Source organism: Magnolia sinica, chromosome 11 (genome assembly GCF_029962835.1).
Source record: "Magnolia sinica isolate HGM2019 chromosome 11, MsV1, whole genome shotgun sequence".
NCBI lineage: Eukaryota > Viridiplantae > Streptophyta > Magnoliopsida > Magnoliales > Magnoliaceae > Magnolia > Magnolia sinica.
In genome coordinates, this window is record NC_080583.1 from 52,915,489 (window position 1) to 52,934,809 (window position 19,321).

The following is a 19,321-nucleotide window of genomic DNA, read 5'->3' on the forward strand; positions in this document are numbered from 1 at the left end:
ATGAGGATCAGACATTCTTAGTTCAAGACCCACTCTCACCAACCTCAATAGCCTAAAATCATTTCAAACCCATCATGAAATTGGTGAGCATGTTTCAACCGTGGGCATTCAATACCCACCATTCAAGCCGTGTGGCCATTTGAGTTTTGGATTTGCTTATTTTCCAGCCCCTAAAATCAAGGTGAGTTTAAAAAGCGATTGCAACTAGGGTGGGCAGGGCTGATCCAATGGTAGGCATTAAATAGTCATTGTTTCATGCGCCTGGCCTACTTAACTTTTGTATCCTTTATATATATATATATATATCATAGTTGCTAGCAATTACAATATTCAGGTATTACAATACTCTAATAATTGAAATATACAGGTTACTCAAATACCTCAATGCAGACAACCCCTGAATTTAACCATTGCAAAAGCATATAAATATAGATGGAGGATTGCTACAAATCATGCCTTGAGAGAGGTTAGACATGGAACATCAATGCGTGCCAGTTACAGACAACACATCAAACCATGTTTGCAAACCATTGGGTCTAGTCGGGCATTAGAGCATGATTGCCAATGGGTTGGGCTATTCCGTAGACCATTGGGCCTGGCACCAGGCCCATGTTTGTTTGTGTGTTAAGAGGAAAAAAAAAGTTTTTTTTTTTTTTTTTTGCTTTGAGGCCCAGCTGTGCGAGAGCTCATCCAGCTTTTTCTAAGGCGGATCATTCATATGGTGGCCTCCACGGTGAATAGGAGATACCCAAGTCTCTTTGGAGAAACCCTAAATTAGATTCTGCCATCAAATGACCCTTAGCCATCGATTGGGCCTCATCAAAATTAGACCATTGATTGTAATGGAACAATTTCTATTGGATGGCTAGGATTATCTGATAAGGCCCAAGGGAGATTTGAGGCAAGCAGTCAAAAAAGGTAGGCCCACTCATCCTACTGCTGGTTGAAAATAAAAATCAATATAAGTGTCATACAATACCTCATACAGAATTCATTAATAAAATACAAATCATACAACTTCATTAAAATTTCCCTATAATTTTATCATCTGCCGGAATCGTTAATAAAATACAAATCATACAACTTCATTAAAATTTCCCTATAATTTTATCCTCTGCCCGATTTCATGCTAACCAGCAACAAGAGGTTTCCCACATTCATAGAATACATCAATCCGAGCCATTGATTTGACAAGCTGGCAGCCTTGAAATCTTCCAAATTGGAAGATCCTAAACTTTTGATCAATGGCCATGAAACAGATATCCTAAACTCTAAATCAATGGCCCACAAAAAAATGGTTGAGATGGCCCAGCAGATCTAATATGAGAATTCTTTTCTATTTCTGGGTATTGCATCCGCTGTGGCCCACCATATAAACAGTTTGGATCACTGAATTATAAGCACCCCATCCAAAATTAAATCTCCAGCCTTTTATCAATCACCAAACAGATAAAAAACCAAAAAACCCATATGCGTCCAATGGCTAAAAATAAAATAAAATAAAATAAAACCAATGCAATGACATTAAAAAAATCAAGCACACAAAAGGAAGCTGCTCATGGATCCAGATCTCCTGTATTTCTGCTATAAACAAAACATGGGGTTCTTCCCTCTACAATCCAAAACAGATCATCTGCTCTTCCCATCTATCCTCTCCATCCATCCACCAGCAATGCCCCCAAATCCATACTATTCATAACGTAATTCCTATTTTTACAAGGAGATCCTCATCAAAGGGCTAACATGTTGGACGGTTCTTGTGGCATGCACACACAAAGGTTAGAAGTTACTAACTGATAGCCCAAGTAGTTGAACTTTAGACCACTTTTAACTGGGAATTACCTGTCCTTACAAAAACAGTACATAATCACTTCACACCTATATTAAAAAGGACAGATCCCCTCGAGATTTTTTATTTCCAACTTTCCCCTTGAGATAGCATACATTCTCTTAAACAATGGGTTGCATTGATAGGCATATGGATGGATACTATTTCAAACTCAGATGCAATAGGCAGCCCAAAACCCATTGTAGATCCAACTTTGAACCATGAAACAACCTATGCCATTGGCAGCATCTCAATAACCTGGACTAAAAATAATCAATACAATGGGCTGCGCCCACTCATCTCATCTGGACAACCTGCCAACCGTAACAAATCCACCTAAAAATTAAAATAATTATATAATATAAAAAAAAAAAAAAAAAAAAGCTAGACATGGACGGTGTTGTCAGGCGTTCTGTGGGGTCCACCATTTTAATGGAAATGCATGCAGGAGATTTTGTAAGGAAATTAAGGAGAAGAAAAGGAAGAGATGCATTAGAGAAATCTGCTGTAATACAATTCGAGGGGGGGGATGAAATGGGAAAGTAGAATATACCTCAGTGGAGGTGAAACGGAACGCAGGGCCTTCCATTTGAAGGTGATGCTTGATGGAAGATGACGCTCAAATGGCCCTGAGAGGATTTCTCGTTGATGGAAGATGAAGCTCAAACAACCCTGGGAGGATTTCACGTCGATGGAAGATGGAAGGAAAGAGGGAAAAGCGGAGTGGGCAGTAGATGGTTTTAGATTTAAAAAAATTCGAATCCGTATGTTGTGAGTTTACCATTATTTATAACACAAACTCTATTAACGGCTATACATACATTGGACCTTTGTATGGATGGTTAAGATTGTTTTATATAATAAAATGTATAAATATTTACTATTAACAACTAGACCAATTATTTGGATGGTCTGGATAACTCTATATCTTAGCCACTATTGTTATGGACAAGTCACCACCATTTTACATAAAATACAAGACTCACAATGCAAAACATAAAAATTCAAAATGGTAAGCCGATCTTTGGACCTGGTATCACTCTATAGGCCCCACCATGATAGATTTGTTTCATCCACGCCGTCCATCCATTTCACAAAATCATTTTGTATAAGATCCCAAAAAACTAGATTGAAATAAATCTTGGGTGGACCACACAATCAGAAAACATTATTGGTTGGACGTCCACTGTTAAAAATCATTCTTTGCCAATGAATTTTTCGACAATGGCTACGGCCAAAATCTGTCAGCATTTCCGATGGCTAAAAACCATCAGGGAAAGTAACTCTGGGCCATCGGCTTTGTCCTATTTTTTAGTAGTGTTCTCAACCAGACAAGTGACTCCGAAGCCGAGAAGGAGATGAGGTCGGGCTCAACGTCCCACCAACAGGCCAGAAGGACCACAGACCTCAAAGGAGCCCAACCGCTCGACTACGGAAATAGGTCAGTATGTCTCAGGTCAACATGTCCCAGGCCGGCATATTACCTCCAGGTCAGGTCGGCCAAGGCCACCTAAGTCTCCTACTGTACATCTTCGCTGGTTCCGAATAATCACATCTTATCTAAGAGAGATCCACTTAAATCTTCTCCAAAGATCTCGGAGGATATCCGCGACCCGCTAGGGATCCCGAGCTCTTCGCCAAGGATCTCAGGACAAAGATCTCGAGACAATCCCTCATGCGTTCGGGATCTGATTCCTTCTACAGTACGTCCCTACTAAATAGGGAGATCTCCTCTATAACACTGCCTCTCTTAAACAATAAATAGAGACGCCTCTAATGGTGAACGATATGCACAATTTTTAGCCCTAAACTCTCAATACTCAACTAGACCTAGCTTCTCTACCTGACTCAGGCAGAGGGTCCCCTACTCTAGTCAGAGTTTTCCTTGTCTGTTCCTTGTGCAGGTACATAGGTCTAAAGAGGGCTAACCAAATTTCTTCATTAATAGTTTGATGCCATTTATGAGAACGACATCGAAAGCCATTCTCATCTCACCATAGTTTAACAATGGCGAAAGGGAAGAAGAAAGCTTCGGTCTCCTCTGTTGCATCCAACCTCGCTCTGCCAGAACAATCCGTCAACCACCAGGATTCCTCTTCCCAGCTGCAGGCTAATTCTGTGCTCTTGGGGCCAATGCAACGATCCCGCAGTTGGGGAGGACAAATTGTCTCCCTCGAGCAATGAGTTGGTGTTAAACAACAATATGAACTCCGTGAGGTAGCTATTGGAACAATTACAGCCTCGTCCCGCACAAGGGGCTGGGCAAGTGGCAGGGTCAATGGTTCAAAAGCTCCCCAAACCATCCGACATGCTTGTCGTCTCCCGTAAGAGCCAACAACTCAGAACATTAAGGTTGACACCTTCTCACATCATCTTTGGCATCGCCACGCTGGCAGCTTCCGACCTACATCATGAATTGGACAGAAAGAAGCGCGACAAAACACACAAAGCAACCGTTGAAGCTATGGCTGAGAGCGGCAACCCCTGGGAGGTCAAGCTCAACGACCTGCAAGGTCAGATCGGTAACATATGGCAAGCCTACTGCTTGAACGCCCCGACTTCAGTGAAGGCGATACCGAAAGAGACCGAGCCTCCGTTCATTGCCGACATCATGCATGCACAACTCCCACCAAGGTTCAATATACCTCAGATCGCCCCATACTTCGAAACCACCAACTCGGCTAAGCACATGGAGTCCTTCAGGGCATTGATGGAGTTGCACAGCGCATCAACCGCAGTCATGTGCCGTGTATTTTTGCTAATCCTGGCAGGAGCAGCTCGAAAGTGGTTCTGGCAATAAAAGACGCAATCGATCAATTCTTTCACGCAGCTTAGCAAAGCCTTCATCACCAACTTCATTGGGGGAAAAGAAAGCCTCAAACCGGCTTCTCACCTCCTTAATATTGTTCAGAAAGAAGGCGAGCTGTTAAAGGATTATATCAAGCACTTCAACCTGAAAACAATGCAAGTACAAGCCCATTCCGAAGAAATTGCTCTGCCCGCTATGATGAGAGGCCTAAGAGAGGGAAGGTTCCTCTTTTTGCTCGACAAAAATCCTACGATGAAAATGGCTGATCTCCTTAATAGAGCCCAAAAATACTCTAACGTTGAGGAAATTGCTACTGTGCGGAAAGCTGTTCGGAACAAGGGAAGCTCGGCTAAAGAAAGACGACCTAAGGAGGAACCCGCCTCGACTAAAGATAGAAAAAGAAGGAAATATGACGAATCGCCAAGGGGCCAATGCCTGAACAAATGGCCTAGTAGTAGATTCAGTTCGTTCACCCCTCTCAACACAACGTCTGAGCAAGTCCCCATGGAGCTTCGAGACAAACGAATCCTCAAATGGCCAAATAAGATGAAATCTGATGTAGACAGGCGATATAAATGAAAATACTGTCACTTCCCCCAAGACCACGACCACTCAACTGGTGACATTTTCGACTTGAAAGAGGAAATTGAAGTCATCATCTGCAACGGGCACATGTGCAAATATGTCAACAAAAGGGAAGAACAAGCTGACCCAAAGAATGAGCAACCCATCAACAATGAACCATTCGGAGAAATTTGCACAATCTTCGGCGGGCCTGCCGGGGGAAGCAACTCGAACTGAGATCGGAAAGCTCACGCCAAAAGTATCAGTCATCCAGCTCGGAGCATCATGTCCTCGTCACCAGTAAGCCCCCGAAAGAGCAGAAGGTAACACCTTGCAAGCTGACTTTTACCAAAGAAAATGCCTGAGGAATTCACCATCCCCATGACGACGCACTTGTGGTTACTATGACTATAGCTAACCGCAAAGTATTTTAAATTTTGGTGGACACTGGAAGCTTGGCCAATATCCTCTTCGCCGAAGCATTCGACAAAATGGGAGTTGGACAGCCTTGACTTCGAGCAATCAAAACTCCCCTACTCGAATTCGCGGGAGATAAGGTCACATTAGAGGGGTCAATCCAACTCCCAGTCACCACTAAAGACGGGAAGAACCAGATAACAACCATAATTGACTTCCTAGTGTTAATTTGCCCCTCCGTCTACAACGTTATTCTCAAGCAACCTTTACTCAATGCTCTCCGGGCCGTCGTGTCGACGTACCATCTTGTCATGAAGTTCCCCACCGAACATGGTACAAGATTGGTCAAGGGAGACCAACAAGAAGCTCGACAGTGCTATTCTATGACACTGAGGACCTAGCACCAGACAATGACCATCACCTCTCTCGACCATTGAGAAGACTCAACTGAGAGAGGGCGCCTTATAGAAGACCTCATACTCGTCCCACTTGACGACTCCGACCCAACCCGAATAGTGCAATCGGGTCGTCCCTAACACCACCATTACGAGGTGAAGTCATGAGCCTCCTTCAATGATATGTCAATGTATTCGCATGGTCTCCCAACACCAACCTGAAGGTTATCGTCCATAGGTTGAATGTCGACCTCGACCATCGGCCAATCCGACAAAAGCGAAGAGCGTTTGAACCCGAATGGTACATCATTATAAGAGAAGAAGTCGAAAAACTCCTTAAGGCCAGTTTCATCGAAGAAATCTATCATCCAGACTGGATACCTAATGTCGTCTTAGTTAAAAAGTCTAATGGGAAGTGGTAGGTATGTGTTGACTACACGGACCTGAATAAAGCCTGCCCCGAAGACAACTTTCCTCTCCCCAGGATCAACCAGCTCATCAAAAGCATTATCGGACATGAACTCCTGACCTTCATGGACGCCTACTTAGGCTATAATCAAATCACTATGCATCCTTATGACAAGCATAAGACTTTCGTCACAGACAAAAGACTTTACTGCTACAAGGTCATGCCTTTTAGGCTGAAAAATGTTGGGGCTACATACCAAAGGCTCATCAACAAGATGTTTGCCAGCCAGATTGGGCGCTCCATAGAGGTTTACGTCGACAACATGCTCATTAAGAGCATTAAAGCTACGGATCACGCTTTCGACCTCGAAATAACGTTTGTAATCACGTGGGAATATTAGATGAAATTGAACCCGAGCAAGTGCGCCTTCGGCGTCAGCTTGGGAAAATTCCTCGAATTCTTGGTTAGATAGAGAGGAATCGAGGTGAACCCCAAGAAAATTCAAGCTCTACATGACATGAGCTCACCCAGGATGACAAAAGGAGTCCAATGCCTTACATGAATAGCCACCCTGAACCGTTTTATATCTCGAGTTACTAACAAATGTCTTCCCTTTTTCAAGCAAGTAAAAGGAAAGGAAAAGACAAAATGGATGGAAGAGTACGAGCTCACCTTTCAGCAACTCAAACAGTACTTGGGATCGCCACCATTGCTCTCTAAACCCGAGCAAGGAGAACCGTTACTGCTATACTTGGAAGTTTCGGCAGCGACAGTTAGATCGGCCCTCATTAGAGAGCAAGAAGGGAAACAACTACTAGTATACTACATTAGCAAGTCCCTGATATCTACCGAGACCAGATATCTAAACATAGAAAAGCTAGCCCTAGCCCTTGTCATCTCGTCACGACGCTTACGATCGTACTTCCAAGCCCATGCTATCATCGTCCCAATCAACCAACCTCTCCGCTAAGTACTCCAGAAACTTGAAGTATCAGGGAGACTTACAAAATGAGCAATCAAGCTTAGCGAGTTCCACATCAAGTATCAACCCTAGACAACGATCAAAGGTCAAGCGGTGGTCGACTTCATCAATAAGCTCATACCCGAGAACAACCTAAGTCCTGCCGAGATGGATCATGCAGAGATGGAGTCTAGCCATATCACCGAACTAGGCCATGCGAGTTGGAATCCAGTCCCAACGTCTAGCCTGAGTAGGCCGAACATCAGATGGCCGACCTAGATCAGCCGACATGGACATTGTATGTTGATGGCTCATCCAATTCCAAAGGCAGCGGGGCCGACATAATTCTGAAGGCTCCCGACCCGACATGCATGCAATATACCTTAAGATTTGGATTCTAAGCATCAAACAATGTAGCAGAATACGAAGCGCTATTAGCCATACTCAGGTTGGAAGCTACTATGGGAGCCCAACACTTGGAAGTTCACAGCGACTCACAACTCATCGTTAACTAGATAGCCAACGAGTACCAGGCCAAAAGGAAACAAATGAAAGCCTATTTGCAAAGAGCCCGAGAGTTGATCAGCAAATTCCCAAAGCGCAACATCAGCCTGATCCCCAGAGCGAAAAACTCTAAAGTAGACGTGCTGGCAAAGCTGGCCACAACAGTTGAGAACGATATCCCAAGACCGATCCTGATTGAGTTCCTAACCGAACCAAGTGTTAATGAACCCAATCCAGGCACATTTCTCTTGATAAATTCAGAACCGACCTGGATGGACCCAATAACTGACAACCTCAAGGAGAGAAAGTTACCCAAAAGCCATTCAGAGGCGCGCAGGCTCCGAGCCAGAGCAGCTCGCTACACCATAGTCCAAGATACCTTGCACAAAAAAATGATTCTTTCTCTCCTACCTCAGATGTCTCCAACCTAAAGAAGTCGAGTGCGTCCTCAAAGAAATTCACGAAGGCATTTGCGGAAACCACTCCGGTAGCCGAGCCCTCACGCACAAAGTCATTCAATAAGGGTACTTTTAGCTGACCATCTAAACGGATGCTCGACAATACACTCAGAAATATGACAAGCGTTAGCGATTCGCGACGATACCCCGATAGCCTCCCTAGCAATTAACCCCTATGACCAGACTATGACTGTTTGCCCAATGGGGAATCGACACCATTAGTCCCTTACCAACTGGCAAAGGGCGGACTAAATTTGTGGTTATTGCAGTCCACTATTTCACCAAATGGGTCGAGGCCGAGCCCCTAGCCAAGATCATCGAGTAAAAAATTACGGACTTCGTCTGGAAGACTATTATATACCGGTACAGAATCCCCCACATGATCATTTCGGACAACAGGAAATGGTTCGACAATAAGATATTTGAAGGTATGTGTGAAAATCTCGAGATCCGGAATGTCTATTCATCACCTCGGCACCCACAAGCTAACAGACAGGTCGAAGTAGTCAATAAGATTATCAAGAATCATCTCCGAATGAAGCTCGAGAAAGCCAAAGGATCTTGGATAGAAGAGCTTCCCCATGTCCTCTGGGCATATCGGAATACCGCCCATACGGCCACAGGAGAAACCCTTTTTTCCTTGGCCTTCGGCACTGAGGTCGTTATCCCAGTTCAGATCGGGCTACCGACTACTCTAACCCACTCCTATGATGAACAAGAAAACACCAAACAAATGGCACTGGATCTCGACCATATCAAAGAAAGAAGGGATCAAACCCGGGTCAAGGTCATAATTCGGCAACAGTAGGTTTCCCGTTTCTACAACTCCAAAGTGAAGGCGAGAAGGTTCCAAGTTGGAGACTTAGTCCTCCTCATAACCTTCCAGAACGCCAAGGAACCTAGCTTAGGAACCTTGGGCCCGAACTGGGAAGGACTCTACATAGTAATAAGCATGAACCGACCAAGATCGTATTCACTCAAAGACTTGGAAGGATGACTCTTACCACATCCATAGAATGCCAAGCATCTAAAAATCTACTACGCATAGGAGCCGACCTAGCCCGAGCACAAAGTCTACTTTCTCACTATTTTTAGTCTACATTGGAACTATTGCAATAAAAACTCCGAGGTCGGGACAAGTTTACTTCCTACTTTCATGTCTACAAACGATCCATCTACTAAGGGCTTCCTACAATACAAGGGAAGAACAACCCTCACTGATGGGCCGACCCTTCAAGAAGAGGTTAGGCCATAAGCTATCGCCACTACTTGGGTCGTGCGATTTGCAATAAGGACGATACTCTTAAAATACAGAAGTATCCGACCTATGAAAATGCTCAACCAAGAATCATAGATTCGCAAGGTAAAAATGACTAAGGGCTCAACCTCGTTACAAAACATTGACGTACCCATTGTAAAACCTACCTATCTACTCAAAATGATCATTGCAATGAATAAAAAGCATCTTTTCATTAAAAATAACTTGAAGAGGTACATTGCAAAAAGCCAAAACTTATAATAAAAAGGGGAGAGGAAAGAGTCACGATGCTGCGGGGGGCTGCTTGGAGGGTGAGTCCTCTGGAGGCACCTCGAAATCGGAGTCGACCTCCTCAAAGGCTAAGAGGTCAAACTCAAGATGCGCTCCTTTTATGTCCTCAAGGCACTTCTCGTACCTGAGGCCATATAGGGCGTCCCTATCCTCCGTATACTCCTTGGAGGACTTAAACTCATCCACAGCTGTTGCCCGAGCTGAAGAAATAGTTCCTTGGGCTTCCTTTATCTTTACATCGAAGGAGTGGCTCAGCCCATTCAGGTCTAACTTCCACCGAGCTCCTCTCTCTAAATCATTGGCAAGCAGCTTCTTCGACGCCTCCAGCTTGGTTGACGTACACTTCCATCGGAGGCTCCCACAAAAGACTTTAATTAGCTTTCTATAGGCTAACCAACAACTACTGTCTTAATCCAAGGACCTACGTTTACTCCTACCAGAGGCTCTTACAAATATTAACACGTACACACCCATGTCTGATGGCCTACAGAAGAACTTGATTTAAGCCCCACATAAGAGCCAATATTCTAAACAAGAACTTGGATTTAGGCCCTACACAAGATCCAATGTCCTACACAAGAACCTGGTCAAGTTTAGATCATAAATCTTATCCTCAATCTTACACAAGGAAAGAAAGTATACAGACTCTTACGCTTGATAACTTATTTGTCGGATTGAACCCCTTTTGTAGTGCTATCTTAGGTTGTTTGATTGATGTTCTCGTATGCTTCAATCATCTCCTCTTTGCTCCCCTGATTATGATGCCAATGTTTTGCCAAAGCTTTAGCTCTAAGATTAAACATCTTGCATGTAGTGCTCCTTTGAAGTGACCAAGGTGATGGGAGGTTGATTGAATCTCCTACAACTAATAGGAAGTTATAATTCCTAAGGGATTCACCTATACGGGTCTTCTAGAGGGTTTAAACAATGGCATGCCTATAAAGTGTGAGTTTAATCTTTAAAAAATGGAGGAGTTTAATCACATTCTCAAAGTGGAGGTTGGAATCCTCATTAGAGTGTTAATATCAAGAAAGATGACTTAAAACTCTTTGATTTAAAGGCTTGGGATGAGAAATATGATCATGAAATCACCTAAGCTTCTATTGCACAAAAAATTCATGAAAATGCCCAAGAACCGAACGCCCTTTATAAAAAGTTTAAGCTCCAATGGTCAGAAAATGGACAAATAATGGTTTTATCGATGCCATCAAACGGTCTTAGAAGCCATTGAATAGTCTTTAATGCTATCGAGTTGACATTCAATGCTATCGAGAAAATCAAATAATATGATTAATTCTTTTTAGACATATCTAAGTTACATATTCGAAGTCATCGAGTGGTCTTTGAGAAAATCAGATAAAATGATTTGTTCATGCTAGACATATCTAAATTTCCTAGTTGATGCCATCAAAGATCCCTCGAGATTTTCTCGAAGAAATCGAGCACCACTCGAAATCTACTGTTTTTGGCATATGTTTTCACAACAGCTTCGTACCCCTTCTAGCCTTACTTATCATATTCTAATTAGGTTCCTAAGACTAAAGGATGATTAATAAGGTTTACCTATTGAGCCAAGATGTAATGTCTCGGAAAAAACCATACAATGACCCGAGTATCACCTCAGGCAGAAATCGCTAAGGATCGAATCATGTAGAAATTAGATAAAAAATAATTAAGTACTAAACTGAATTAATCAGTGAATTAGCTCGAATCACTTTCTATACGAGCTGCAAGACCCAAAACCATTAGAATCGCTGACTCTACATTACCCAAAAACCTAGGATCCATCTCAAAACCCAGTTGCTCTCGGGAGCATCTTGAAACTCCGTAGTGGACCTGGATCGCCCGTCGAAAGTTCGATTAATGTGAAACTATGCGGTTATGACCGCCTTACTGGGCTTGACAACCATCTCGAAAATCAAGTCCAAATAGTATTCAGAAATGCACAACTTGAGCCCGGAGCGAAGTGTTTGAGAAACGTGAATATCTTTAGAAAACAAACTCAAACTTAAGTGAATTGTGTCATTCACTTGTAGGCCAAATTTAAGATTTCAAACCGTCAGATTTTGACCTAACTACACCCTTGGATCAAGGAAAATTTCTAACACATGTCAGTGTACCTGTGACCCTGATCGAGTGACAATAGTCGTTGAACTGAAACTGGTCCTCCGCGGTCGATCTACTAATTTGATCATACCAAAATCTTAACTTGACATAGATCCATTGTCAGGGAACTTTCTCCGGACCGTATATAGAAAATGGGCCTCCAGATGAGCTCCGTTGGCCCGAAACAGCCGCCCTTTGGATATATCCTAAGTATACCATGTCCCTGGGGCCATTGACATCAGTTTTGGGCTTATATAAGGGCCTTCACCCACCCCTCTCTCATTCCATACGAATTCCCTAAACCCTAGGAGAGAGAAGAGAGAAAAGAGAAGGAAAGAGTGAGGTGAAGTGAGAGAAAGTGAGAGAGAGTTGTTAGGATTCATTCCCACCGCTCCACGTGCCAAATCATCCTACCTGTATCGCTATACCGGCGATTTTGACTATGTTCTTGGGTAAAAAATCTTAACCCTAATCTATTTTAGGTAGCCAAATAGATAAATCGGTGAAATAGCTAACATATTTCATGGTATAGGTTGTCGTTGTGTCGTAGATAAAGGCATAGTGTTCGAACTGAATTCGATACGAGTTTACCAAAAGAAGGTGCGGATTATAAATATTTAGGTTATAGTTTTTAAGGCTTTCAATGTCAATTAATGATTTATGACTGACTTGATTGCTATCACATATGCTTAGATGCGATGTTTTCTGCGTATTACATATATATATGAACTATGTTGACATTAATGCGTTCCATGTGTTTGTTGAAATGTTTGTATGAATATGGAATTATGATTTGTACTTGCCATGATTTTGGTTTGAGAATACATGATTGTCGTACGTGTGGCAACTCCTCTGTGAAAGGATTTGCTATAATATACGTTATAACCAATTTATTACATGTATGTGATATGTATGGTCTAAGTGTTTGATAAAATACCTGAATGAGAAAATGCTTGTTGAAATGTATTTAACGAGGGCGTTGAGATAGGGTTCTCAATTACCTTATCTATAGTTACAGTTTTCTTCATATAAACTATATCGCTATTACGTGTTTTTTGGTTGAAATGCCTTTGTATGATAACATGTACACTATGTGTTTGTTAAAATGCTCAAATAAGGGTTATATTTGGATTGGTTGTCACATGCTGTCTTTGACTATCACATGTGAATACTATTGCTTTGGAGTGTGATTGGGGCTACGATGTATTCCAGGCAATCGGTAATGGTTTACGATCGGTGGCCGAACTGTTTTAGCCACGATGGATACGTTTAATGAATCCGAGTTGTACGATGATTATCGACAGTGGTTAGGCCACAAGGAGTGCGTATGCACTCCATATCGATGAATTCAACGCACGCTCGTACCAGTTGAGCTTGTCAAGTAACCCGATTGACCTAATGTATGTTCATCATGTATGGACGCTACTGTTTGAATCTAAGGTACCACTTACCAGCATAAAGCCTGTTTAACCTTGGTACCACGATCTGCTAAGACTCATGAGTCAGGCATGGTGGTATGGGATACCATGGTCGAGCTATCAGCCTACACTAGGGTGACGAGCCTCCCCGTAGTGTCAAGTGAGCAAACCAAACTCGTGAGCCGAATACAGTGGTATAAGACACTGTATTCGAGCTATCGGCTTACGATCATGTGACAAGCCTCTCGTAGTGACCTCGAGTATACATTAGGACTATGTTAAGGTGACGAGCCTTTCCGTAGTGACTTCGAGTATAAACTAGGCCTGCGCTGAGGTGATGAGCCTCTTCATAACGACCTGAAACTGTCATCGTATGCGACTAACTAGGATTGACGACCCTAGATGGATCATTATTTCGGTCAATGATATAAAGGGAGGTACCTTAGCTTCCCAAACCTCTTGTATGAATAGGTCTAATTAAGAACTTGGCTAATCATGCACATGCACCGCATTGCATGTGCCTTTGGTGTTAGAGTTGAGCATAGCGGGAGTGTTGCATGAGCGACCGTGAGATGATGTCGCAGAGGGAGTGCAAGCGAGGGCATATATCATTAATACATACCATCCTTGCATTAACCAGAGTACTTAGAAATACTTGTTGTATTGCTTTATCATTACTGCTTGACTGGATTGATAACATGTTAACCTTTATCTTATAGCTCCACTGAGTTGATCACTCACTCCCACTCTAGGAGGGTTTTTAAAAACACTAACCAGACTCTTATAGTTTTAGGTGATGTCGAGGCTTACGAGGCAGAGCCTGACTTCTACGACGACGAGAAGTTCTCCTGCCTGCAACTCTCTGGCGAGTCTATGTAGACCTGGAGTTACACCATCGGGGCTACAGGGATATGGATTAGATGACATTACACTATCATTTTGTAAATTTTAGAATTATACATGTAATTACTTAACCTGGTGACATTCATTCTTTGAGGACTTACAACCACTTATATGCTCTATATATTTATCACAGTCTTCCGATTGCATAATTAAACTGTTTTTAACAAAGTGGACCCCACATGTTTTTAACACCCTTGGGGGGATAGCATTGCCCCTAGGGCGAGCCATTGCCCACGTGTCCAGTGGAAGGCAATGGCATCACCCCAACGGCGAGGCCTCGCGGTCCATGGATGGCGGACCGGTCAGGCAGATTGGCGTACATGCTAGTGGGGCCCACGGAATCATGTGGGACCCCTTATATCCAACCCATTTACTTCATTTCCTTCTCCTACACCCCTCAAATCTTTTCAATCTCCCAAAAATCCCATTTTTCTCTCTCAAATCCTTCCTCCATTCTCATATTTTCTTCATTTTCTTCATTCCATACACACCTCCCACTATTCCTTTCAAACCCACCTCTTATCTCCCTCATTTCCTCCCATTTGAGCACACAAACCCTCATTTGTGTCTCAAAGATCTCAAGGCCCAACAATCCATCCTATCCCTCCATCTTGTTTCACTCAAATGGTTCTTTTCGAGCTCGTGGTAACGATTTTCTCCCTTTCCACAATCCTTTTCCTCATGGGGAAGAAGAGGGCTTTCACGGATGAAGCCGGGCCTAGCCGCTCTACCCGTTCAAGGAGGCAGAAAGGCTTTGAAGCAAGTTCAAGCATCAATCGAGAGATCAGGACGAAGCGGGATCTCGATCCCCAGCTTCCTCTCGAGAGAGCTCTACTAGCGGATATGGCATATGGAAGATTTCAAGGTCGTAAGGTCCTTTTTGAAGCACACGTGGACGAGAAAATATTTGGACTTTATCAGGCGATAAATCTCCTGTTGGACGCCAGTTGGGGTCCTATATTTGAGGGTAAGTCTCGTGTGAATGAGAGTACTATCCGAGCCTTCTACGCCCATATACAAGACCCACTGCTGGAGCCCCTACAGTTCTCTATCCTTGTGGAAGGTGGGAAGCCATTGCCAATGTGGACCTGATAGCCCGGATCATGGAGATGCCTCGTGGAGAGGTTCATGCTAACGAGAAGAACCTCAGGAGTGCGCATGAAAAAGATTGTTGCGCGCGATTTCTTTGTGGTCGACTGGTCCACTAGAATCCTGGCAATTGCCTCCTGGCGTCCAAGATGACTCCTGACTTCCGCCTGCTCCACCACATCTTCACACATAATGTGTATCTTAGGTAGAGCAATCACAGTGAATGCACGCATCTGATGGTAGATTTCCTATACCGAGTTGGGCAAGGAGACAAACTGTGCCTGCCTACGTATGTACTACTACAGATAGTTCAGACCGTGCGCCCTCCTAGGATAACCATTTCACTCCCATTCGGCCGACTTATATGTAAGCTTGCTCGTAAATTCGGCTACAAACTTGGCTCAGAAAGGCTTGCGCCGATCCATTTCATCAACGACACTACTCTCAACAACATGAATATTGGGCCACAACAACGTCAAGTCTGACTCGATGAGAGTGAGCATGAGACAGGAAGTGAAAAGGAAGATAGTGATGAAGAAGGTGGAGATGAGATAGAGGAAGAAAGTGAAGAAGAGGAAGAGCAGGAAGAGGAAGAAGAGGAGGCCCAAGACTCTGACAAGGGCTCTCCTCCTGCCACACATGAGCACCACCATGATCGGGCTGCTATAGAAGCCCGCTTGGCTCAGATTGAGAAGGGCTAAGTCGTCCTGCGACAGGAGGTCAGTGAGACTCGGGCCAAGCTTGAAGAGGGTCAGGCCTCCATGAAACAGGAATTCAAAAAGGTGTCTTGTACCTTGAAGGCTATCCTGTGTTGTCTGCAGGACAAGGGTGCTCCTCCTCCATCATCAGATTCTGACGGCTAGTCTTATGCTGTAGTCTTCTTTAGGTTTTTCTTGCTTTCCTGTTTCCTGTGTTATTGCCTTGATAGGCTTAATAGTAGTGTAGGTTTGATGGTGCGTTTGGTGTTTAAAGCTTTGATTAGGTTAGCTCACATGCGTTTCCTGTAATGATTCATGTAAAGTTATATCTCATGTATTGTGACAAATTTTGTTAAATGAAATGCATGCAACTCTTTTTATTATGGAATGTGTAAAATGCTTGACAAATTGAGTATTGCTATGCTGAATCTTCCACACATTGCACCCTATGTTGTATATAGGGGATGCCACCTAAGGCCACACGGAGTACGACACGTCTTACACTTAGCGACTCGATTGACGGGGCACCTCCCCTCAGCGATAGCCATACGGACCCCAGTTTGGGCCCGGATCGCTAGACTATGTCGGATTCTTAGCCGGCCACTGGCCCCACTAATGGGCCAACACCTTTTGCACCACCGGTTCCAGAGTAGAACCGTGCGTCTACTTCAACACCTCACATGCATCGGGCTTCTCCTCCTGATAGGATGGAGCAGATGATGCTCCTTATGCAGCAGCAACAACAAATTTGGACCACTATTGCTAGGGCCCTTGCCTAAAACATGAGTGTGGTTCCGCTTGCATCACCTATGCACCCTGCTGGGAATATGAGTGTCAGCGGCCTATTTGAGCGATTTTCAGCGCTTCTGCCCTCCTACATTTGTGGGTACTCACAGACCCGAGGAGGCCGATTATTGACTTGACCGCATTTCTAAGATGCTGAAGCCGCTGCACTGCACTGAGGTAGAGCAGGTCGAGTTGGTCACCTACATGTTCGAGAAGGAGGCCAGTCTCTGGTGGGATAGCGTCCTACGGACAGTGCCTACTACGTACGTATGGACATGGGAAGCCTTTGAGACTCATTTCCATGGGAAGTATTTTCCTCTCACCTACGCAATGAGAAGGAGGGAGAGTTCCTTCACCTCCGACAGGGAGGGATGACTGTAGCAGAGTATGAGAACTGATTCATGGAGTTGGCCAGATATGCTCCCTTGATATTGGCAGACCAGCCGATGCGAATGCGGCGATTTTCTAAGGGTCTGCGACTCGAGATACGCTCGAAGATGTATTGCGCTAGCATACTCAACTATGCTGAGCTAGTGGACATGTCTCTGCGAGCTGAGCGGGATGGGGACAAGCTATCCCGCACACGTGTACCTATAGTTCCTAGGCCTCGACCAGATTTGTCGAGCAGGTCGTTCCTCGTTAAGAGGCTGTGTGCAGATTCTCCTCCTCGGCTTACGGCTCCACAGACACAGCCGAGGCGACCTGATATATGGTGCACCTACTGCAAGAAGTTGGGTCATGCTAACACCTACTGTTTTACCAGGATGAGAGACAACGACTTTATGCCTCCTCAGAAGATCAACCGACAGATGTCACCAGCTATCTCAGCTCCACCTCTATGTTCTGTACTACTTGCACAGCCTTCCTACAGGCCACCTATACCTCGATTTAGGCCGCCTCAGCAACCTATGACACCACAGCCGAACCATTCTCAACAGGCACGAGTACATACCCTTGTAGCTAAAGTGTCTGAGTTAGCAACTACAGTGCCTTTAGCCTTCGAGGTCACTGTCACATCAAAGGTACACCCGTATTTCTATTAATGGACATTAGGTCCACTATTTCTATGATATCATGTTTTATGGTCAAGCGCTTAGGGCTGAATACGACCACTATGGTTGGGGTGAGAGTTATCGCGGCAGCAGGAACTTTTCAGATGCTATTAAGTTGTGTGAGGGTTGCTTGATAGATTTAGGGAGCAGAACGATATGCATTGACCTGATTGTCACCACAATATACCATTACGACGTCATCCTCGGTATGGATTGGCTTACTGAAATGAGGGCCGAGATCGACTGTGAGACCCGACTGGTAACGGCACACGGACCCAAAAACACGACCTTCATTTCCCCGTTCAGGTCAGTTGCCCCTTCCGAATTCTTTGTTATTCTGCCCTATCGAAAGATCATAATGGTCCGACACTTGAAAACACACCTGTAGTTCAAGATTTTGTGGACGTGTTCAGGAAGATACCTGGATTACCTCCTCAGCGCGAGATCGATTTTACCATTGATCTAGTGCCTGGTGCGACACCTATATCACTACCGACTTATCGCATTCCTTAATGTGAGATGGAGGAACTGAGGAGACAGATCGATGATTTGTTGGAGGTGGGCTTCATACGACCGAGTTTATTTCCTTGGGGAGCGCCCGTGTTGTTCGTGAAGAAGAAGGATGGATTTCTGCGATTGTGTATTGATTATCGCAGGCTGAACCAAGTAACGGTGAAGAACAAGTATCCTTTGCCCAGGATAGATGATATGTTCGATAAGTTGAAAGGGGCATAGTATTTTTCAAAGATTGATTTACAGTCAGGGTATCACTAATTACGCGTCAGGAATGAGGATGTGCAGAAGATAACATTTAGAACCAGTTTTGAGCACTACGAGTTCCTTGTGATGTCATTTGGACTAACGAATGCACCGACCGGGTTCATGGATCTAATGAACCGGGTGTTTCGGTCCTATTTGTACCGATTCGTTATCATATTCATAGATGACATTCTGATATACTCTAAGAGTCGGGAGGATCACAAGGAACACCTACGAGCAGTCTTTGATACTCGCAGGAAGAACCAGTTGTTTACCAAGTACAAGAAGTGCGACTTCTGGAAAGAAAAAGTCAAGTTCTTGGGACATGTGGTGTCCAAGGAAGGAATAGCAGTGGACCTCGCTAAGGTGACCACAGTTCAGGAGTGGGAGCAGCCCAGTTCGGTTACAGAAGTTAGGAGTTTTCTTGGCCTGGCAGGCTACTACTTTCAATTCATTAGAGACTTTTCCAAGATAGCCATACCGTTGTCACAACTGACTCGGAAGGATCTTAAGTTTGCCTGGAATGAGAAGGCAGAAACAACTATTCAAGAATTGAAGGACAAGCTGACATCCACCCCTGTGCTGGTATTGCCAGATCAAGGGGTCTAAGTATACG